Source organism: Lepisma saccharinum, chromosome 2, assembly GCF_977018435.1.
Source record: "Lepisma saccharinum chromosome 2, izLepSacc3.1, whole genome shotgun sequence".
Lineage (NCBI taxonomy): Eukaryota > Metazoa > Arthropoda > Insecta > Zygentoma > Lepismatidae > Lepisma > Lepisma saccharinum.
In genome coordinates this window covers 158,081,858-158,107,313 of record NC_139230.1, presented here as the reverse complement: position 1 = coordinate 158,107,313, position 25,456 = coordinate 158,081,858, and the positions used below count along the sequence as shown (strand labels likewise).

The window sequence follows — 25,456 nt, the reverse complement described above, 5'->3', positions numbered from 1 at the left end:
ATAATTATTTTTTTTCTTTTTCTTTCGATCTGTTTTTGTTCGTGTCAGGTTGCCAAGGGTATCACAAAAAGAGCAAACGAAGTGAAAAAGCCTTGACTGAAGTCCTCGACCCAAAGAAATAACAAGTGGAAGAGAAAACATGTGAAAGATGGGAGAACAGAAGGTGTCGCAACCGCCAACAGGAACAAAATTTCCATCGCAGCTAATGGCTCTGAATGTCGTGACCTCTCCCATCGCTTGCAGGTAATTTCAAAAGGTGAATCAACACGCCAGTCATAAAAATTTCCGTTCTTTTTCAAAGCCATATGTTTACTTGCTACCAAGTAACACACATGCATGTAGTACGCACACAGTGGAGTGTTCACAATTTACTTTCTTAAGCGGAGGGGCATTTTTTTTATCAGTGCAAAAAGGTATGTGTCTAGAGCTCAAGAATACTGTAATTGTATACGAACCTCAAGACATGAATAATATGTAGATAGCATGTGCGTTGTCAGAAACATCTGTGGAGGGGAGTCAGGTTATTGATAAAACTTGAATAGTAGAAATCAAATTATAATATATATTTAATAATAATAATAATAATAATATATTTTTAATTATTTAAGTGATGAGTACGATATGACAATCAGTCACTATGTCAAAATAGGACATAATAAATTACAAAATTGAATATATAATTTAAAATAATACAATGGATCCTACAATCTTATACAGCATGATAAGTTCATATTGTAGCTTTCCACAAGTTCAGCTATTAAACCTCTTTCCTTTTTTTAGATATATATTAGAATTGAGATATTCCATCTGGAAATTCTATAAGATATATTATTAAAAAAATATTCACTGTATATTTGGAAAGATAAAATCTTCTGTACAAAATTGTTCTTTTTCATTTTTCTTCTTTCTTCCAAGGTAGATAATTCATAATTCCATAAACCATAATTCATTATCATATTCAAGACGAACTATTGTTTCATACATGTGTATTAAGATACTTTCTTTGGAAAAACGTTTCATGAAAAAAAGCATCTTCTTTGCTCTTTTGCAAATTTCTGATCACCCCCCATCCCGCCGATGGTGCAGTGGTAGCGTCGTCGCCTTGTTATAAAGGGGTCCCTGGTTCGATCCCGGTGGAGGCACATAGTGGTTCGGATCTCACATTAAACTGTAGGTCCAGTCCCGATTAGCCTTACTGTGCATAAAGTGGACTTAAAACACCAAATCAATCAATCAATCAAGACAAATTTCTGAAACGTGCTCATCAAATATGAGAGAGAAAGTCTATTAGTATTATTAATGCTATTAATATTCTCAAATCTTTATGGCTATCGCACGCTTGGATTTTACTTTTATAAATGTAATCGAAACTATATAATGAACTTTCTTAGTACATCTTAAAAGTTTATAGTTTTTCAAGTTAATTTCCATTCCATTAATCTTATACCAATATGTCATTCTATCAAGGTCAGCCTGAAGTTGAACGACATCATTATTTGTTAAAATATTCTAAATTTTTTTTCTAGAAAGTTGGAAAAAAAATTGGGAAATCGGGATGATAATCCCATTTGGTCGAGTGTATAGAGTAATAACTTGTGGTTGACACTATCAAAAGCTTTAACCAAAGTCAATATTTTTACACTGGTTTACATTGGTTCAATACGAATTTCAAGGGAATTAAACTTCTGTTCGAATTACATAATATGATAATTCGAATTAAAACAGGAGACTAATAAACGAAAGTCCTCAACAGATGGTGCTGTACAGTCAGAGAAGGATATATCTGGGCCACGTGACCTAAAATTTCGTAACTTTGTGAAATGTGTATTACATATTCGAGCACAAATGGTTTTATTTTTTAAATAAAAGCTGCAATTAATGTTGGAAACACTAAATACTAAACTACTTTAATACAGTTGTAAGACCATGAAATATAACAAACGTGAAAGGTGTAACTTGTAGTGTTGTGAATGGAATTGATGTCACTATATTATTTCATTAGTGTGTCTTGGGTTGCAGATATACTATAAAATCTTGCCTCGAAATCTCAAAAAAGACGAAAGCGTTGGTTAATAACCTAGTGGCAAGCTGCCTATCAAGAAATCACAATGTTGATTGAATTTACACTGTACATGTCGACGTTGTAGAAAACACATACAGAAAATAGAAAATGAAATGTAACATTATTATTATTTGACACAAGCTATCCATAATAGTTCAGACGTTAACATAACTTGTTTGAAAATGGGTAGCTTTGTATATGAATAATATACAATACCGTAAAACTATCACCGATCAATGTCACCTCTGATAACCTTAAAGTCTTGATATACAGTTTTGAAATATAATACACATTTGACTAATTCCTATATCCAGGACTCCAGAATAGTTCTATTGGTAATATTTATTTGCATTGATACGTATAAAATGTGCAGTGGAGGACATTCAGCAGAGGTAAGAAAAACACACCAAACAAAACACAACTCTACAGAGGATTATGCTGATTGCGGTTTCAAGCGCCAGTGTTTTACACAGGGTGCAAAATCATTTAAGACTGGTTTGGGGGGAGAAAGAGTTTAATCTACAAACCTCCTTCCACACAAACATACATATTATACGATATACATATTTATAATGTTATTAAAAGTAAAAATAAATTACTAAATTAAAAAAATATTATTATTATTATTAATTACTAAAATAACTAAATTTGTTACTTTTAAATATATCAAATATTATAAAGTAGCAAAGTACGTTCTTTACTAACTGGTTAAAGATATTAATAAATTATGAAATAGTTGAAGTGGTTATTATGTGTAAATTTATATAAAGTTTTTGCTTTATATTAATATAAATCAATTAGATTTCATAGTTATTATGGTTTTGCATTCTTGTTTTACTTTTATTGCGCGTATTGATGTAGATTTGTTAATGATCTCCTGAGAGAGAAAAAACATTGAACACTCTCAACTACACTAATTTGTGTATGTATTCGATATTATTCTTAGTACAGTATATTTGAAATTAAAAGTAATTGTTTATCTTTTGTTTGTTGTAACAAAAACACTTCCCCCCAAAATCTTTGGTGGGGGGGATTTTTGAGGCCAAGATTATTGGTTGGAGGAATTCCCCCTCTCAGGATTTCGCACCCTGGTTCGACACACAGAACTCCAAATGCATCAAATCAAGGTTGACATAGTTAAATGTGCAGTATTAGTTTCTTTGAAATTGATGTAATTTATGCATCAGGCAGAACAACAGATGATAAATACACTTTGATGCATTTTCTGTGTATTTTGATGCACAACGAGTGCATGATTATCAGTTTGTATGCTTTAAACATATTGGAGTCAACATATTTGTGTCAGAGCTGGCACATCTTGGGTTCTGTGTGTACGTGGAAGAGAAGTTGACTGTGGTGTCACCGATGGCATAGTGTTAACGTCGTCACCTTGTAATCAAGGAGTCAAGGTTCGATACCCGGTGGAGGCACACAGTGGTTCGGATCCACTTTAAACTGTTGGTCCAATCTCGATTAGCCTTTCTGTGCATAAAGTGGACTCAAACACAAACTCAAAAAAGCTCCTCGAAAACAACACCCCCAAACCTTGCAAAGTGCATGTAGGCGTTCATGCTGACACTCCTTCCGTCACGTCCCCAGCTGACTGCGCAAGTCTGGCTAGCCAGCCTATCTCCAACGCAGAGCGTGAGCAAGAGGGATGGCGATTGGTGTTGGGTAGAGTTGACGTCACCAATTCAATAGGTGATTGGAAGCTTCGGGAGTCGTGACTCACTCTGAACCTACAAATGCAGAACAGCCAGAGATGTTATGAAAATTATCGCGCTCAACATGCTACAGAACACCTGGCTTGAAACTGACTCACAATGGAGATTATCCGTGCAACAAAAGGCACACATGTTGAAGTGTACTGATTTTTCCATAAAAAAGTTGCATGTATAAAAAAAACAATGTGAGGATCAAAAACATTCAGTGTGGATCAAGGATATTGCAATATATTATTATTATTATTATTATTATTAGAAGTAGTAGTAGTAGTAGCGTTTCAAAAGTAGCACAACAATCGATTGTAACATGAAGGCTTGGATAGTTCAACACGCGGGCGTTTCCGGCCCAGCAATTGTGATATAAGTTTTATTACTTTTGATTGTTAGTTTATTCTATGCAGGAAATTCTAGAAATTAATTAATGGCTAAATTTCGGGGCAGAAAAAAGGCGCCAGGTCATAATTCGGAGTTGTGTGACAAGTCATTATGCTATACTATGTCCCGGGAATCTCTGGAGCCAGCGAACGAAATCAAGTCTCTGGGCAAGTAGAGACTGTTCGATCAGTGAACACGTGCGAGGGAACGGGACTGGGGGCGACTGCAGTTACCAGGCTTTGCAGCAGCGTGTACTGCTTCAGTTCTGCTCATTCGCTTTCTTCCCATCGCTGACCTTATGGGCGGACTTGCTCCAGAGATTCCCGGGAAAGAGTGTAGTATGTGGTTTACAACCGATAGGCACTAAACGGATGAATGAAGTGAAAAAGTGATATTTTATTTACATAATTCTGGTTACTAATGCTAGCTAAAACTAAACTAAACTTCATGGCGCAACCACTAGCGTACTCAGGGGGGAGCTGATGGAGCTACAGCCCCTCCCGAAATTTTGAGAAAGTTCAAATTTTTAAATGAAAGGAGTAAACAACTAAAAAATAAAAAAGTGGTATATGCAAACCCCATTAAAATTATCCTCGATTATCATTTTTGTCTTCGCCTAACTTTTAAAAAAAAGACTAAAAATTGCAATTGCAAGATTCTTTATTGTGTACGCCGCTCCCGCCTAGAACATAGGCATGTAATATTCACCTTTAGAATTCCACTTCCCTCCGAAAAGAAACCCTGCGTACGACGGGGGGGGGGGGGGGCAAGAGCCCTCCAAGAGCCACGGCCTGGCAGAGCTGTTTTTACATTGGGTGACGCGTGTGCATCGAGTCCCATCGTCGCTATTTTCTGTCTTTCGTTGTATACTAGCTGTTCAATATTTTATCAGCAGACCCAGAAAACATGTACAAGTACATGAAAAGCCATCAATCGCAATATTATTTTGTCCTATTTTATATTATAGTTACGCTTTTATTTGTAAACTAAACAAATTATCTATGAAAATAATTCAATATTTACTGTATGCTTTTATTTTTGAAAAGCACACACGTTTATAGTAAAACAAAAGGAGGTACCAAGTGGGAAATATTTTTAAAAATAGAACAAAATCGACGATGGGGAAACTTTTTTTAAAAAAAAGGATGTTAATTTTTTTTGGCCTCGGAAAAGGGTGTTTATGTCCGAAAAAAAATATATGCACACTCAGACCTGACCTGACTTGAGAGAACAAATGCTGCAAAGTTGGTCAAAATTGGAGGGGGGACTTTTGGCTAATCGCGAAGATAAGAATGACATGATATTATTAAATTGATTAAGGGACACTCACAAAGAATGCCGGGCCATGGACTGGATTTGAAACCGGGACCTCTGGCATTGTAGCACGCTGTGATAACCATTCCGCCTCGGAGGCAGGTATATATATATATATATAGATATACTATATGTATGTGTATACCGATATATATTATAATATTGGAACTAAAAAGACCCTTATGAACATTGTAACGTTTCATTCTGGGCTCTTGTTTATTCGAAACAAAATTCACTGGTAAATATTTGATAAGCTAATTCCGTAAATCCGGCCATGTGAGTTATTCACATTTGCTGAATATCTTTTAAACTCTAGACGGACTGATTTTCGAGCAGTAACAAATTAAAGTAGGCGAGTTTCGAACGGGATAACATGTATTCAGTGTCATTAGTTAATCATAGCCGTAGGTTTGGAACCACACACATTTGGGGAATATCCAAAGTCCTCCATTGTTTGAGAAGGAATTGTGGTCTCGCCGATGTTGGCCATTCTTTAGCGGTCAGAAGCGAAAGTCCAAGTCTCATACTGGCGACCGGGTCAGGTAGCCTTTGACAAATTTTCCGTCGTCACTTACGGAACCCGAAACGTAAAATCATAAAGCACCTTTGTTGTGCTACGTCCTTGTGCAACGGGCTTCGCTTATATCGTTGAGAATGGGAAGAAAACCGTGAGAACCAGCGCGCAGAAATGTCGCAAAAGTGACCCTGATAGCATCTCATTTTGCACAACTTTCCTAGGAAATGCTTGGAAACCTTTAACACTCCATCACTTCAACACCAGAGCGTACCGTCTTGTACTCTGGTTATAGGAGCAGGGGAGGGAGGTTGGTGGTGACATATTCGACCGAATCTACGGTACCTCAAGCGAGACAAATTAACTACCTTCCTTCCTGACGTAATACGCAGAGACCCTGGGAAGGTCAGAGGACTTTTCCAGCCTCGGATGCTCCCGAGTTTCCTCCTCGTCTTCTTACTCGTAAGGTGGAGTGTGTCGGGAGCGGTGATGTCCTACTGACGGTTGAGTTGTGCTTCCAAGGTGAGTGAGTGGAGCTCTCTTTCAATTCCGTACGCATCAGGGGAAGAGGGGAGGAGGATTCGGGGAACACTACTAAAACTGAACTGTACTGTGCGTGATTATGTACACTTCTCACAAGAAGTTTGGAATATTGTTATATTAGGCATTAGGTGATAGACACGGACTTGGAATGCAAAAACACATGATATCTGTCTGCTGGACGTTCTTGTGCTTTCGCCGACATATGCCACCGTGCCTATCACTTATTGCCTAATATAACAATATTCCAAACCTTTTGTGAGGAGTGTAAATGAACACACACACACACACACACACACACACATATATTCTCGCCGATACTGATGCTTGAAAATTGTAACAATTAAACGTTGTTGAAAGTATTGATTAATATTAGTGAGTGAGTGAATATTCCATTCCAATTATAAATATCAATATACTAGAGTTTTCCTTTAAAATATCCAAAAATTATATCAGAATATAGAAATACCTGTTATGTAATAACAAAATATTTTTCTTCACATAATATTGGCACAGAATCAGTGGAAATTTCTAATTTTGCATAACTTTCATGGTAATTAGATTATGCGAAAGTGTCGTGTGGATCCCGCCGTAAAAGTATCGGCCAGTATCGGTCAATGCAATCCAGCCGATACTTTCCGATACCGATACATCGACATCGGCTCAGTTCCAATCTATATAAAAGAACGTGCAGTTATCCCAGCATAGTGGTAAAGCCGGCCTCCTTGGCGGAGTGCTTAGCAAAGTGCGCTACGACTCCGGGGATCCCGGGTGCGAATCCCGGACTGGGCATGGGTTTCTTGTGAGTGTCCCTTCATCAATTTCATCATATCATTACTCATCGTCATCTTCGCTATTATACAAAAGTGGCAGACGTTAAATAAATCAAATCAATTAACAAATCAAACATTGGCAAAGCTGCCACATTACTTTGATTGATTCGTTGATTCGGTTGATTTTACTTCGTACGTTGCACAGTAGTTCAGTTTCCACTTTAAACTGTAGGCCCAATCCCTATTAGATTGTCTAAGCACGAAGTGGACATAAACCAAACTTTGATCAATATTTCTGTGTGCCAGATATAAAGTGAAGTAGTTCTTGCCTTGACTGACTGATTTGGTTGGTCTGATGAAGATGAATGACACGTTGAAACTGGCGAAGGGGTGTTCACAAAGAACACCAATGCCCAGTCCGGGATTCGAACCGGGGACCCTTAGCCCCCAGGGTTGACCACAAGTTTTCATTCCTTAGAGACTGGGTGAATCCCACAGCTTTCCCATGCAGGGACAGTGCTGGTAAAATTCCAACCTGAAATGACCCCGGGAATCGAACCCGGGTATCCGGCGTTTCAGTCAGACATCCTACGAACTGAACCACAATGTATACACACACACACACACACACACACACACACAAACATACATACACACGCAGATTAAGGTGTTCCAAGTTTGATTCGCGGTGAAGGCACCCTTCAGAATGGTTCGGATCTCACTTTAAACTGTAGGTCCAAACTAGATTAGCCTACGTGAGCATAAAGCGAACTCAAGAAACAAACTTTCACACAGGTTAATGTAAAATTTTCTTTCAAGTCCACTTTATGTCCAGATAGGTTAATCGAGACTGGAATTACAGTTCAAAATGGGATGCGAACCATGGTGCACTGTGCCTCCACCCCTTGATTAAAAGACGATCGCGTTTCCACTACGAGTGTCTCCCCGATGGCGCAGTGGTAGTAGCGTCGTCGCCTTTTAATAAAGGGGTCGGGGTTCGATACCCGGTGGAGGCACATAGTGGTTCGGATCCCAATTTAAACTGTAGGTCCAGTCCCAATTAGCCTTACTGTGCATAAGGCACCAACTCAAGCGTTACCACTACGAATCGGGGATGGTCTATAATGTATAATAATGTTATTGTGTCTTTATGAAAGAGATAGGTGATCAATTGACATTAATACGTGACAAAGGATTGGCCGACATGGGACTCCGTCTTCCTATTAAGGTGCACATGGTGGCGATTATTGTGTATTTAAACATTAAGTACCCGAATGACATTTTCTTTTAACTTCATAGGTAATCTAAGTCTGACATATGTAACTGTAAAAACTTGCAATCAGCTTGACCACCGGAAATACGTAATTCAACTTCTTAGTAAATTTTACTAATTAATGAAGCCATTAGTTTTGTAAAATAAAACGAGGTCACTAACTACGCTGCTTCTTTTATACGTGATTCATGCTGATATTTATACAATCAAATTTGGAACCACGTGTTTCAAGGCAACGCAGTATAAAGGTCTATGTACTTTATCTTGTGGTCTTATGGAGTGACGTTGTGACCTGTGACATCGAAAGGGCAATGCTCTAATAACAAAAGAGGTAAAGTTTGTTTCGGAAGAATGATGACTCATAAAAGTATCAAGTAAGTGAGAGTAACTAGGTGAAAGTGTGCGTGCTTGCGAGTGTGTGTGTGCGTAACATTTCTGCGACGTTTATTCTGAAGGTAGGTAGTGGCAATACACTAAATCTTATACATTATTTAGTTCTTAATGCGATATCGTAGATAAAATTACTATTATTTGAATCTGACAAAAAGTACTGTGGTTTGTATATCCTTCTCTTTTTTCTGGCCTACTTCCGATTCAGCCATTCAAGCAATCGTTTGATCAACTCAACTCAGTGTCCAGAAACTATTTTATCCTTGTACCAAGGACCCCTCAGAAAATTTGGTGGCCCAAGTTTAATGACCAAATAATATTTCCCAAAAAAAATTAAATTACTTAATTCAAAAAACAAAAAAACAAAAAAACATGATATCATATCATACATACGTTTTGAGAGAGAGAGAGAGAGAGAGAGATAGAGTGGTATTTGAAGGTGGATGTGAGAAGAATCCCCCATATGGTTCTATGTTAGTCGTATATCCCCTTTCGCCAGCCTCCGTGGCGGAGTAGTTAGCATAGCGCGCTACAACGCCAGGGGTCCCGAGTTCGAATCCCGGGCTGGGCATGAGTGTTGTTTGTGGGCGAGCGTCCCTACATCAATTTCATCATATCATCACTCAACCTCATCTTCACGATTAGCCAAAAGTGGCAGAACTGCGTAGTAAAATAAACCAAATCAATGAATCTTCCCTCTCTTGTTGTATTTGTTGGTTTTAGGGTGCATACATACATGCATACGTACACACACACATATATAAATTCAACATTCCGATTCTTCGAAAGATGTTACTTGGACGCGCTCCCCACACAGATATAAAAAAGTCAATAAAAGTTGTTCAGTAATTTCTTACAAGATAATTTTTATATATCCTCACTTGCTGCTCTGGTTTTGCATTGCCCCTCCTATGATTGATTGATTGATTGAATTGTTGTTTTAAGTCCACTTTATGCATAGAAAGGCTAATCGCACCTACAGTTTAAAGTGGGATCCGAACCACTATGCGCCTCCACTGGGTATCGAACCCGGGATCCCTTGCCCCCTCCTATGGATTATTCTGTTGTGTCACTTAATCGGTCGACAATAGTGAAAAAGAATATTTTTATCTGGCATACTTGACCGGAACTCACTACTTCTTCTTCTCGAGTAGCACCAAATTGTCCTCAAGACACTACGTAAACACCGAAATTTAGGAGTTTCAACTGTGGATGAAACTTTGGACCGCACCCTCCAAAGACGAAAACGTTAACGACATGGAAACGAATGAACTCAGTTTGAATAAGTGCAACGTGTTAATATAGGAGTGATTCGCCATCTCAGGATTTTATAATCCCTCTCACTAACTCCAAAAGCGTTGAATTGGAGAAGTGGCGTATTCAGGAGGCTATCGGCCTTGATCCCAAACCAAGTGTTCCAGACCTAATATGAAGGGCCAGGGGGAAAAAAACAACAACAGGTAAGTCATTTTCTTTCGTGAGCGAGGTAATGGTGTCATTTCCTGCCATATTGATGTTGTACTGGACTTTACAACATGCTTTCTTTCGTTTCATACACTAGATACTTCCATTCATCAAATCATATGTTTTTGGTACCTTTTCATTTCATATTCAGTAATGTTTGGCAATTCAAAGTTTATTTTTCTGAGTTTCACGAACGTTCACTTACTTGTTCCCCCCCCCCCTGACCCTTCATATATTTTATACTCTTCAAAAAGATTTACGTGCACTGAAGTGTCAAAATATGCAATAAATGTGAAAAAATGTCGGAATTTTTTGGAAATATTCCTAAAGTGTATATTGCAAAGAAACTAGAAAGAATAACAAGCCATTCGCGAAATATTATCGAGTGTGGAGATACTCATTATTAAAGCAATTAATCTTATTTTTTTAATGGTGTACGTCATATTGAATCAGTTTGTGGGAAAACACAAAAACAACTGTTTTAAAACCAAACTATATAGAATAAACTTTGGTGCTTCTATCTCATTGAGCATTTGTAAGCTGATATTATACCAAAATATACTTAATACGAAGCCCATAGTTAATTTATTATTACATTAGAATGACATGACATACACCCTTCTAAAAGCTCTATTCAAATGGGTATTATTGTGAAAAGTTGTAGCACAGTATTTACAACTGCCATGTTAAGGTTCGTTAGGTTTTATTATTATCTTAGCGGTATAATTCCAAAGTTTATGATTCGAAATTTGGAGAGTAAATTCAAACTTCTCTGTATTATAAAGGTACAATTGCTATTAAATCATAGAGTATGAGGTTGTCAAAGAAACACTAATCCGCATTGAGGAAGGAAAATCGAAACCACGAAATGAAATTATAAACACACCACTGAAGATAGTGGAGATTATACAGCGCTAGCGAATCTTATTATTCGCAGAATTCATTCATAGCTTTGGAACCCATACTAGAGAAAGTATATCAATATTAAACTGAGTGCACATAAGTGTCCAATGTGTACGAATAGCCTATGTGCATATAATGTATAAAGTAAATGGTTGGTGATAGCCTAGTGGTAAGGCTGTTTCCTTGAAGTCAAGGGTTTCCGAGTGCGCTCAATGGTGGATGCATCCCACTTTTGTTATGTTGTCCAATTTCTAGTTTGCATATTTTAAGCCGCCTTTTCCACCTCCTGCGTAAATCGCGACAATGGAACGATGAGCCTATGGAAAAGAGATTGGCAAATGCAGTGTAACATCCATATCGTGTCCAGAGTTCGAAACCAGAACCGCTTGTTTGATAATGTGCTACGAGCTCATAGATCGTCAAACTCCCCGAGCCATGGAACTACTACCTACATTCCAAAATACATGACGAGGTACCAAGGATAGACTGAATTTTTTATGACAATTTCTTCATTCGTTAAAAAAAAAAGAGTTGTTGTTGAGTTGGTGTTTTAAGTCCGCTTTATGCACAGTAAGGCTAATCGGGACTGGACCTACAGTTTAAAGTGGGATCCGAACCACTTGTGCCTCCACCGGGTATCGAACCCGGGACCCCTTGATTACAAGGCAAGGACGCTACCACTGCGCCATGGGGGAGGCCCTGTAAAAAAAAAAGAATAAAAAAACTTTACATGAAATAAAACTATTCATTATAATAGATAGACAGACAGAAGGACGCATTACACTTCTATTTGCAAGATCTTTAACTTTAGAACATTTTAGATCTTCACATTTACTGGTATCTGAGATATCGGCAAATTATTTTACATTGAGTGTTGGTTGCCTCTCACGGCCAGACAGGTGGAACGAGCTAATTATGTTTCTTTGAGCGACTATTTTTTAGGTCCATCAGAACACCAATATTTCGAGTAATTATGGAGTTGATGCGGACAGGCAGACATGCATGGTGCATCAGGTTCCACTTTTCAGCTTCCTGATCAGTTCCTTCAAATTCGTTAACTTTATTGTTAATTTAATGATTAATTGCAAATGTCACTGTTCAGAGCCTGAGAATGGTTATAGTGTATTGGAAAGCGACTGTTGTTGTAGCGTCTCGAAATATTGTCCAGGCTGTTCGCTGCGTATGATGGGCTTACAAACAGAATGTTGCAAAAGTCTATCTGAAGGTTGCTGTCAGCACCTGTAGTGCGTAGCCAACCATTCAAGAGCCACCGACAATATCACTGCGAGATATCGGTACCAGTTTTACGTTCCTGGGCTAGACACTCCGCCAAAGGGGTCGGATTTTGTTGTGTTGTGTACTCGCTTGGAGGCTCGCCTCGGAGTTCAGATCACGTTATGTTATAGACTGGAAATTATCATGTGGCCGTGCGGTCTAAGGCGCTGTACTTTGGACTCCGACTGTGGGACGGCATGGGTTCGAGTCCGCTTGGGTTCAGTCTCTGGGTTCTGGGCCTGTGTATAGGACCGGTGGCAACCCACCATCGTGAGGAAATTGGGGAGCTACGAGTCAGTAGCGTCTCGGAAATCGACGTGCTGACCCCACGTCACCCCAATACTGGTTGCAGATCTCCACACCTCTAGTTAGGATTGTGGGAGGGAGACTGGCAGTCGGGAGATCGGCCTAGGCCCTTCAAGGGCTGTCGAGCCACGGGCTTTTAATTATCATGTGGCCAGATAGAAAAGCAGCTGTAGGCCTCGATGGCTATAGTGCAGAAACGATAAATGTATCGGCTTCGAGTGGTTAGCACATCGCGCTGCGACGCCAAGGGTCCCGGGTTCGAATCCCGGTCGGGCTTGGTTGTTTGTGAATGTCCATTCATCAATTTCATCATTTCATCAATCATCCCCATCTTCGCAAATTAGCCAAGAGGCACAAAATGCGAAGTAAAATAAACTAAATCAAATAAAAAAAATCGGCTTCGCGCCAAAGGAGCAGAAGACAGTAGGGGGCTGTGTTAGTGAAAACCAACCACGTCGGCGAACCGGCCACCGCCGTTGCCATATCTCCCCCCCCCCCCCCGTTGAAAGGATCAATGGCCTCTGCATGTTATGGCTTTATCCCCTTACTGGCACTGGTGAATGTCCAAAAACAAATATTAAAAACACCGTGAGAAAAAAATATATTGTAATGTAATGCAGAAAGCGCTTCTGCGGTGAAGCAGACGACAAGGGTGTATCTGCATCAGAGTCCACGTGACTCAGCCCGGAGTGGCGGGAAGCCGGTAGAGTTATTTATATACATACCTTTTGCTTTACAACCACGCCTCACTCAGAGATCGGTTAGTTCACGTGAACTCTCCAGCCAAACTATTGCCTATTTTGGGGGGAGCACTTGACTCATTCTCACCCAACAGTTCGGTAGGTGCCCGAGTTGATACCTTCCTGGAGATGAGGCCTGCTCAAAAAAGGTATTTAAAGACCGCACCTTACTCTAGGAAAAGTCTTGGTCCTCGAAAGGTTTTCTTCTGTCCAGAATGTTCAGCATATCAACAATGAAACACACAAAACTGAACAGAGAAAGGGAAACCTATGCACAAAACGAGTAAATAACGATTAGTAATAGTAGATTTCTGTCAAAGACAGATTACATGACGTTAAGCACAGTAATAATAATAATAAAAGGTAAAGTGCTCCCCTGTGCTTAGCACCACGCCATGAAGGCGTATAGAGGGTGTGGGGGTAACGCCCACACTTTCTTGATCCGGTCGTGAGTGGAGTGATGTGATCAGCATCACGTCCCTGACCGCCTTTACCACCCAGGGTTTCCCCCAGGTACCCATGTCATTGGAAAGGTTCACATACTTCATACATTGCAGCTCAAATTTTAAGACCATGTTGAAAAAGTAATTAAATAAACTTAGGAACAGCGACATTGTTATTCGCTAACTGTTCGATTTAATCAACATGTTTTTACGATTTTGGGTACAAATTTCAGCAGAAGCATATTGGCGTATTTAAGATCTTGAGCGCCTAGAAAAGAACATTATGATTATTGTCACTTGCTGGATTAAAAATTCCTATTATGAATGATCTAAGATACAACTACAAAATGAAACGTGTAATGCGCCAACTTGACAAATTTTTTCCTCAATCTAGCTCTCTACCACCACCATCGAAAAAGAAACTGTAGACTCTCAAAAATTATATCGTAAACATGTCACTGAGCGTGTGTTTTCTATCAGCTCTTGTAAGCTTAATTGTAATTATAAATGTAAAATTGCTGTATCATGAATTTGGAAACAATTCATGAAACAAATTTTCTGTTATCATCCTCGTGGTAAGGCGCCTAACTTTCATGCAGGTGACTTGGATTCGATTTCCAAAGGATTCAAGTCAAAGTATTCACTTATCTTCAGTTCGAATGTATCTTGGTACTTGATACTTTCAGACTCTAACCGAGTGTGGGTTAAAGGTGGTAGTAGCTTAGTGCTGACAAGACCAACTCAATTTCTTGGTTAAAACGACCATGTGCGTTACGGCCCTTACGGGTTCTGAAATCAAATGTACAGACGAGAAGTGTTTCAGGAATATTTCTGGATATCTCCATGCATATACTTACATTGGTATTAATTTTGGAGTTCTAGTACAAAATCATGGAATGGGTTTGAGTTTTTAAGTTCATTTTATGCACAGACAGGCTAACCGGGACTGGACCTAGACTGTTTAAAGTGGTATCCGAACCACTACATGCCTCCACCGGGTAAAGTTGATGATATGATAAACGATACATGCGTTAGTTGTAAAAGCATCAGAATTTCTAATAGAAACTATGTTTGCTATGGATATTACGCAACCGGAAGCTCGACAAATAAAGAAAATAACATTTGCTCGCCCCAGGGATTTGCTCTTGACGCAACTATACAGATCGTAAGAATTCATTACATAACGTCCATTATCTTTACGGCCACAGAACGGAAGTGCTCTGGAGGACTCTATGTTCAACTGTGTCGGAAGATGTAGTCTGACTAAAGACCGTAATTTTCTTGGCATTTTGAATGCAACGTATTAAGGTGAATCACTTATCCTTCGGTGTTATTACTCACTTCCCCCTCAGGGAATTTAAAGAAAGTAAACATGCAGTGCCTAATTTCAGATGGTGTTCAAGGATTGAATCTGTCATCTCTTGATGATAATATTTAGAAACTCATACTGTAAAATTGCTACTTGTCAAGCACAGAAACTCAACAAATTAATGTCTGAGGAAAACACTCAATTAGTCATCGGCTCTTCTTCTTACTCCTTGTCTTGCAGGTCTGGGTAACTAAAGTCCGTTCTGCGACTACAAAACTTGATCATTCCATCGGCGATATGGTCTTCTAAATTTCTTTTTACTTATGGCCTATAATTTAATAATTTTCTAGGCAACCGGCTATCTGACATCATCAGAACATGTCGATTCAATTTTAACTTATATTTTTGAATTTATTCTACCATTACTTCGACTTTCCATTTATTTCGGACTTCTTAACTTCTAATTTTGTCTCGTAAGGTTACTCCACTTAATGACCGCAAAAATCTCTTTTGTGAAAAGTTTATTCTAGTTTTATCATGTTGACGAAAAGTCCAACATTCGTTACCATGTAGAAGATTGATTGATTGATTTAGTTTATTTTACTTCGCGTTTTGTGCCTCTTGGCTAATTTGCGAAGATGGGGATGATGAAATTGATGAATGGACATTCACAAACAACCAAGCCCGACCGGGATTCGAACCCGGGACCCTTGGCGTCGCAGCGCGATGTGCTAACCACTCGGCCACAGGGTCGGGCACCATGTAGAAGAGCCGGTTTTGAAATTATGTTATGGTATATAATTTGAATTTCTTTTTCACTTGTTTTCTAAAATTATTTTCAAAATTCCATTTAATCTATTATATTTTATTAAATTTTTCTCAACATCTTTTTGCTGTTCGAACTGTGAAATATGACTTCCCAAATATACAGTCATCGGTTATTACTTTTATTTTTTGACGTCCTCTATGCAAAAAAGTTAACCATGGTAACGAGAAAGAAAGGGTTAAAATATTCACAGCTGGGACTCATATTCAGATCTATTGGTTTTGAGTTACAATGAGACAGCTTGCATTACAAAATGACTGTATTACTAACACGGTCTTTTCAGGATTTAATATCATCGTGAGCATGCAAAATATACAAAGACAACAGTAGCTGTTTCATAAATTTAATAGTAATGATAAGTGTATTTTTCTCACAAACATTATATCTTTAGTATTTTACTTTGAAATTTTTGGGTTCGTATGAGATGATGATATCTGGTGTAGATAAATAAGTAGATAAATAATCCTACTTCTCTTTATATTTTTTTAAAATCTGTTTTAGCATGGATTTGATGTGTATTTTTTTAAACTAAATTTAAACCTGTGCATATCTAGTTTATTGGAATTAAATGATTGTTCTTCAAATGTAATGCTTCAGCGTTTTATCATTGGAAAAACATTATTCAGCTGGATTTTCCCTATTCTGGGAAATTAAATTTAAGAGCTGACCCCTTGCAAAGACACCCAAGTGCCAACCCTCTTCCACGTAGTATATCCTGGACTAATTTGCAGACAAAGGAAGCTCTGAAGCCTGGACTTACAGCTAGTACAATCCTGTACGGGACCTTTATTGTGTTCAGTTCGTGTGTGTTTGTGATTGTCCCTTCGTCAATTTAATCTCATCACCTTTCATCCTCACCTTCGTGATTAGCAAAAAGTGGAAGAAAAGCGAAGCAAAATGAAACAAATAAATTAATCAATCAAATATATTCTGGGAAATATATATTTCATGCAACTTGGCCTGGAACTTGCGTTGCATAAACATGGGTGGGTTGTATTGTCTGATGACAGAGCGTGAGCATTCTGGACACCTATGAGCGTCAGATGTTCGTGGATTATGTCGTACCTGCCTAAGTCCTGATTTAGCGAGAAAAATTATGTACATGTAATGTATATGTGTGTCTTCATGGCACGGTGATTGCGCAGAAGAAATCACTTGTTTAACTTTATGTAACTTGAACGTACGATCCTGATCCAACCTTCAACTTTCTGATGTCTTTCTACAGGAGACCCATCTACCAGTCGACCTGAATAGAACGAACAAAGGAACAAAAATCCTATCATTCTTCCAATTATTTGCTGTGGATGATATAAACTACTATTATTGATTGATTTGCTTCCAAAAATTCTACGAATTTCGACATGAGAGCACTTTAAACTAGCATTTTTTCTCTCCATTGCGTAAAACATTGATTAGACACAGACTATGCATGCTTTCATTCCAAACCTTGAGCATATTTGACTATGCAAATTCGAACATGCAGTACCTCGAACGGTTCATACTCTTGTACATAAGCCCAGGTTCGAATTCCGGTTTCTTGTGAGTGTCCCTTCATCAATTTCATCGTATCATCACTCATCCTCATCTTCGCGATTAGCCAAAGTGGCAGAAATGCGAAGTAAAATAAATCAAATCAATCAATCAATCAATTTATTACATAAGGTGAGATCAGCATCTGTCGCAAAAATTCTTCCGTCCGCAATTGAGGCCGTACTCGAGGAAATTCATGCTAAGCAATCCGGAGAATCGGATTGCTAAAAATTTTGATAAAAATAAAGATAATATTTCATGGCCCTTTTAAAAATATAAGTTAGTAAAGTTTGAGTTAAAAGCTGATAACACTCACAAAAGGATTATAGCTGAATTTCCACTTTGAAAAGTACGCCATAACGTTCTATTTGATTAAGACGAAGAAATTTAATGATTTTAAAGTGTGCAGATATAGGCTAATCAGGACTGGACCTTCAGCTTAAAGTGGGTTCTGAACCACTATGTGCCTCCATCGGGTATCGATCCCGAGACCCCTTGATTACAAGGCGGCGACGTTACTACTACATCATCAGAAAGGCGAAAAGAAGGAATTAACTACAAAAATGAACATCTTTGTTTCTGAAGAAAATGCTGCATCTTTCATATGTAAGGAATAATTAAAACTGTAACCAACTAGAAAAGAAACATTTGTGTACATTCCACAATCTAGAGATGTAAACATGCATTCATTAATTTTCTGTTTGACAAACCGTTCGTCATTTAACCTTTTCACATTCATAACGTATGTATTATGTGAATTTCTAATGCATTATACATCAATATGATAATTTTATTTCCCTTCCATTCAAGGAAATTATGTACGCACATTAAACCTTTTAAAGAACACTCTAAAACACATTGCGACGAGCCTTCCTTAATTAAATTTGCAAATCATGTGTCTCATTAAATCTTTTCTGAAAAGTTCTCTGATGCAGAGGACACAAGAGATGCAACCATATTGTTGTCGAGAAGAAACATGTTCATTCTTTTTATCGAAGAAAAACTGTGACATTATACTTCCTTTTAACTAACAAAAAAGACAATACTAAAATAGACATGTTTGTTGAGAAATGCATATGAGTTATTTGAGAGCAAGTTACTGCGCTGTTCGCTTTCAGACTTTTTCTTTATCCCGCACGCTAAGCTTATACTGGAGTGTTGCAAAAGTAAGATTGGTGACAAAGATATGCGAGAAAGAACGATAATCACACTATATTTGTTTTTGTATATGTACTGCTGGCTATTTACGTGGGTTTTCTACCTGTCTAGATTAATCGCAACAGAGAAAATGAATGGCAAAGGGATGAACTTGATAGAGGAGTAAACACAATGAACTGTTCATGTCTTACCAAGTATTTGAACCTAATCACTGTGGATTAGTAGCGCACTATGATAGCCATTGCTCTAGGGACTCTGGAAATACGAACACTGCAAGTAACGAGTCTGAAGTTCAGGCATTGATTCCTAAATGGCAATGATTAGCCAAGGAATGTCACTAAGAAAATTCTGATATTCTAAAGCTGCCAATTCAAAGTGAAGAAGTATTAAAATTAAGCATAGTAACGAAAGTACAGTCACCTGCAATAAAAAATTGCATACCTAGATCCTAATATTGGTTTCCTTGAATGGCGTTAAGTGTGTTGGACTTCAATAGGAAGTTTTCAACAGCAAGTTCGGCCGGTGACAGTACATTTGTATTTTAACTCACAAAAAAGTGTGTGGTTAGCAGAAGGAAAGCGCCGAGAATAGTATTTGAAAAATGCACATTTTAATTAAGCATTAATTTAATTAACAATTTTTAATTGTCTACTGGGAAGTAGCAGATCCCTGTCTCCAGTCGCAATGGTATTACTTCAGCCGAAATGCCAGAGCAGCTACAAGGAGAAATAAAGAAATGCACTCATCTCTTCTGAAGAGTGTCAGTTTTCCGTTGTCTTCTCTTTGAAAAGAACACAGAAAAGTCCCATTGAAACATCATCATTTGCGACCAAGATTCCGTAGAACTACAGGAAACAAGTATTTTCACTCGTAGTGCCATCATTACACAAGTACCAAAACTTTCTAGGAATTAAGTGTTGCATATTACTCTCGACCCCATTCATTCTCTTGTACATTTGAACTCTTTCCTATTTCCCAGACTGTACTACAAGCGAAAACTGCCTTTATTCCCACAGGTTTCTATTGTAAACTGTCATTTCAGTTGATCCGCTTTAATATATAGATTTCACCTCAATTTCTTGTTCAGCTTGATTTTGGGACATGCTCTTCAGTAAAAATCCATTCAATGAAAGTCGCGTGTACGATCATTTTAGGTGAACATTCGAACGGAGCGAATGACGAAGAAACTTGTTGGATACGTTTCTTGCTGGGTGAAAGTAAACTTTTCATTCATCTTAGGGTAGCAACTCGCAAAACTGTGAAATAGTACTTAACTTTTCTTGTTTGATTGAATGTTTTATTTTACTTAACTTTTCAGCCACTTTTGCATAATCGCGAAGAATGGTGGTAAGATATAATAGATGAAGAGATAATCACAAACACACATGGACACATCACAAGCCCCACAGAAGATTATATTGGCTGTGGGTCCAATCGCCAGAACCTCGTTAGTGGGGTGGGGGATTTATAAAATTTGGTCCCTGCCGACATTATTATTGTCGTTGTTACAAGTTTTGTTATAATGCTAAGTATTTGACTTTCACTTTCATTTCACTTTCAATGCTTTGTATTAATAACAAGACAGATTTGCTTTAGACAAACTTTCCGAACAGAAAAATGAATTTAGGTACTTTCTTTAGAATTTCCGAAATATGTTTTCCTTCTTTCACTTTTCGTTTACAAGCGCCACTTGACATATGCATTTCGCCACACAACGCTAATACTGCATGGTAGCGTCATTGCCTTGTAATCAAGGGGTCCCGGGTTCGATACCCGGTGGAGGCACAAGTGGTTCGGATCCCACTTTAAACTGTAGGTCCAGTCCCAATTTGCCTTACTGTGCATAAAGTGGACTTAAAACAGCAAACCAAACAGCTAATACTGCACATACACCAAAGTAAAAGAAACCGACACTACATTACGGTAGCCATACTGGCCGCGAACTGAGAAACAAGGATGTTGATTAAAACCATCAATATCCCTTCATTTGACTTTCAATTGTTGGCATTCAAAATTTTTACATTCGTTTCTTCGAGAAACAATTATTTATATTCGAGCACTCTTACTTGACCTCGCGCGGCTTACTTTGCAGTTAGTCATAGACTTGCACTCCGGTTAAAATACAGTACTGAAAATAGGGTTATGATGTAAGAAGTTATTATGTAAACGCTTGAAACTCCTTCATTCTATTTTCTTTCATAACATAAACAAGCAAAACGACTTGACATGTTGTTTTATTTTGCCATTATCACAATATTATGGGATGTTAATAGTCGATGGCCCTTGTCACTTCTGCTATTTCAGCGTCTCATTTTTGTCCGGCCCCCTGGACTTGTGGCCCCTAGGATATAGCCTGCTGCCAAATGGAATCCATGGTGTACTTACTACGTACCATGTTTTCATAATCGTTATTTGGACACTGCGATTTTTGTTACCTTTCGATGTATGGCATTCGGATGTCTTAGGAACGCAGGAAAGGAAACGCATATCTTCCCATACCATTTTTGAAACAGCCTTGTTCCCAGGAACAATGACTCATACGCAGTGTCTTCAGGCCGTGGGACCGTCACGCGATTGTTTTCAGACATGATGCGCTATATACAATTGTTACTTGACACTTTCCACAACGGTGTTGATACCCAGTACTTTAAAATAGAGCCTCCCTGCTGGCGTAGTTGTAAGGTCGTCGTCAAGGGGTCCAAGGGTTCGATAGCTAGTGGAGGGGAATTGCCCAGTGGCTTGGCAGGACCCTGTGGCCGAGTGGTTAGCACATCGCGCTGCGACACCAAGGATCCCGGCTCCGAATCCCGCTCGGGATTGGTTGTTTGTGAATGTCCATTCGTTAATTTCATCATTTCATCACTCATCCCCATCTTCGTAAATTAGCCAAGAGGCACAAAACGAGAAGTAAAATAAACTCAATCAATCACAGTGGCTTGGATCTCACTTTAAACTGCAGGTCCAGTCCAGATTAACATAAAGTGGACTTAAAAAAAAATAAAAAAAAAATTAAAAAAATCGGAGAGCCAAAATAAGTCTCCTTCAAGGAGCATTTTCTGTTAACAGAAATAACGATTTATGTATGTCTTCTTCCGCAGGACATAATTCTAGAACTATTTCTCAGGGTACCTAATATTTGCCTTCCAGACATGATTAGATCATCATGTCAAATTTCATCCAAATCCAAAGCTATGATTGCCTCCCCGATGGTGTATTGGTAGCGTCGTCACCTTGTAATCAAGGGGTCCCGGGTTCGATACCCGGTGGAGACATATAGTAGTTCGAATCCCACTTTAAACTGTAGGTCCAGTCCCGATTAGCCTTACTGTGCATAAAGTGGACCTAGAACACAAACTCAATCAATCAACCAAAGCTATGACCTGGAAACTCTTCTGAAATTGGTCAAACTGACATGAAATGACCCTTTATTCGCTATCAAAATATTTTTATTGTAAGAAGGAAACATAAATTATACAAAAGTACTCATAACTTCAAAAAACATTTTTTACTTTCAAATTTTACCGCTTGTGCAGATTACCACGAAACTACATCAGCAAGTGCATCCTGTGAGAAATATCAGGATACAAACTGATGAATAGAGATATTATTCGCAGTGTGTTAATTTGCGCATCTTCTAATTTAATTTTGTTTCTTGACTATAATAGCACATTTAATACAACATTAGACACATGGAGGGATTAAAGTATCAAAAAACAGCAAAACAGCATCGCAACATCCTCTCTCAGTTTGTTGGAGATTATAACCCCTTTGGCCCATATCCCTGACAAAAGAGAAATAATAGGAACATCAAATAAAAGGAAATATTACAAATATGGCGCTGGCTGCTAAAGATAGAACGTGTATCCCTCCCCCCCTTACGAAATTTCTGGTCACACCACTTCCTGACATCCATAAGATTTAAAATTTAAAATCGCAGTCCAATTTCGTGATGGACAGTCAAAGGTCGACAAACAAAATGCAAAATAATGAGGGTCAACGTTAGTCAACAGGGTGAATAATTAGGTCTTGTTTTGTGTTATCGAATCAGGAAGGTGAGATATTTATTAGGTCTGCTTTGGGGAAAAGTCTTGTTATTTAATCTGCTTGTTTCTTCAGCCGACAAAGATAGTCATTCATGGGAGATGGACGACTTCCTGACATACAGGTGATTATCGCATTCTTTATTGGATTTGGTCCAGGCGACGGAAAGGAGAGAGGAGGAGGAGCAGAGAAGATTCATCTCTCCAACTAGCCTCCCTGGTGGCGCAGTGGTAGCGTCGTCGCATTGTAATCAAGTGGTCATGGGTTCGATCCCCGGTGGAGGCACATAGTGGTTCGGATCCCACTTTAAACCTTTAAACTGTAGGTCCAGTCCCGATTAGCCTTACTGTGCACAAAGTGGACTTAAAACACCAACCCAATCAATCATCTCTCCAACTTTCCAGAAAAAAATGCGTGATGTATATGCATAATAATGTTGTATTATATGCTGTGTTCATTCATTAACAGCTCATATGGTGCTGACACACACTGTGCTCAAATTGTCGATTCTGTTTCAGACAAAAATAGATCTGGAACTCATGGTACAAATAGTACCGATAGCATAGACCAGCAATATGCTACCACATTGAGTTTGATTTCTCGTGTATCTAACCTTTGCCAGAATTAACATAATGAGATAGAAAAACGACACGAAACATATGCCCGCGCGCATTTGTGTATACAATCGATAACTTACATCACAACTAACGTGTAATTATATTGTTTTATTTCTGCATTAGCAACTTAGTTATTTTACATCACACTAAAACCTCTTTATGTAAACGATGAAGATGAATGCCCAACGTAAGAAATGGATGAACGAACATCCACAGGTTTCGACTCTTAGATTCCTGGTTTCGTAGTGTGTTTTTCTAACTACTACATCAATAAGATTGGTTTGCTTCTCCCAGATATTTAGACAAACAACCTTCAAGTAACAATTTCTATAACGTTTTCTTCTTCCTTCTCCAAGTCTGAGGAAATGTCCACAACAAGATAGTTAAATTGTGCCGATTAACTTTGGAAATAGGCACACCTTCCATTGTTTGGTAATGGACTGATGATGCAAATTGCAGTTGAAAATAACCGGATGTTTATATCCATATGAAAGGAAAATGTGTTTCATTGTCTATAGAAGACATCGACGTCATACTTTTTCGTTGCGGACGCTTCGATAATATTTTGAAAACACTGGTTTGATGTACTAGATATATATCAGAGCCCTAATATTACGTTTTTCTGCTTTCTCTAATCCAAAATATATTTAAACGCAAAAGTATTTTTCATCCAATCTATATATCAGAGCTCTTTTGCAATGGACAAGGAATTTGGCATTGGTTTCTGGCTCCGAATTTATTTATTGGCATGCTAATAAACAGTCAATGCTGATCAATCTTATTGCCTATTTTGTATTTTTCGGTGCTTTTTTGTTTGCCTATTTTGAGAGTTTGTAGTCTTATCGTTCTTCACCTGGTTATAAGCCCGTACCCTCTCTTTCTTTCCTTATAACGATGTGACCACGGAAAGTGTAAATAATATATGACACTGAAAAGTATCATATTGGAGATATACAAATGTTTGTAAAATATTTTTATAACACTCAGTCAGTAATTAAGTTGTAAGAATTCTTTAGATGTATAATGATGAAACATTTTGTTTTCTTAAGCGCGAGGACTTTATTTCTAAAATGAAATATAACAGACAAAATTATTTGGTGGGCTCGAGCCCCAGAGGCCCATGTAAGTTGGCACCACTGCTAATAAGCCTGGTGGTTACCAGGAAGTTTTGTTAGGGGAGTCAAGTCAATAATTATATTTACAACAATAGTACTAGCAGTAATTATCGTTGCTATGCATCTGAAATATCAGACGAACTCAGATTGGCTTAACAATATTTCAACATGTACAAAGTCAATAACAGTAGAAAGGAGTCTGTATTAAGTGGCAGAATATTAAAAACTGTGAGGTTCTATTGATTTTATGGATTCCGGATCTTACATTCTACTTGTTGAAACAACTCAAGTTTTCCTTCGGTTGCTCTTGTCTTCGTTGATATCATCCATGTTGTCTGCTTCCTGTCCCAAGTATTAGCAGCAGTGCATCGTGTGTGTAACAGGATGAGCATACAAAAAAAGCGAAACAGTATTTTGCAACGTCGTCTACACCACACCATTTTTATGTTCTGTAATGTATATTCTTCATTAGGTATTGCTACAGAGAAATCTGAATATCCGAGCGGTCAATGTTTCGATTCCTGGAGGGGTCAAATTTCTTTAAACTATAGGTCTAGTCCCGATTAGTCACCTATACATAAAATGAACTTAAAACAGACTTTTAAAAAAGGTTTGCCCTTTTACTTCAAAGTGTTTGCTTTGAATTAAGAAGGTGTTATGCAGTGTCAAAGTATGTATTATTTTGATGTTAATCGAACGTGTGTACATCAGATGGTTTCCTACATTGGTACTACCAATTAGCCAGAAGTAAGAATCGAGTCCGG

At 38.2% G+C, this 25,456-nt stretch overlaps 1 protein-coding gene and 1 non-coding gene across 3 annotated transcripts in view; one reads left to right on the top strand and one right to left on the bottom strand.

The window, feature by feature from the left end:
• Nucleotides 1-320: 320 nt before the first annotated feature.
• Nucleotides 321-25,456, top strand: part of LOC145984546 (glycerophosphocholine cholinephosphodiesterase ENPP6-like) — a 149,533-nt gene continuing 124,397 nt past the window's right edge. The window contains exon 1 of one of the 2 annotated variants that reach the window (XM_083118196.1): nucleotides 321-413. The gene's annotated coding sequence lies outside the window, so the exon portion shown is untranslated. Of the gene's footprint in view, nucleotides 414-6,413; nucleotides 6,512-25,456 lie in introns of those variants that run through there. The other variant, XM_083118195.1, reaches the window with a different exon arrangement.
• Nucleotides 11,956-12,030, bottom strand: TRNAT-UGU (transfer RNA threonine (anticodon UGU)). Its single transcript has one exon. It is a non-coding gene; the product is annotated as a tRNA-Thr (tRNA).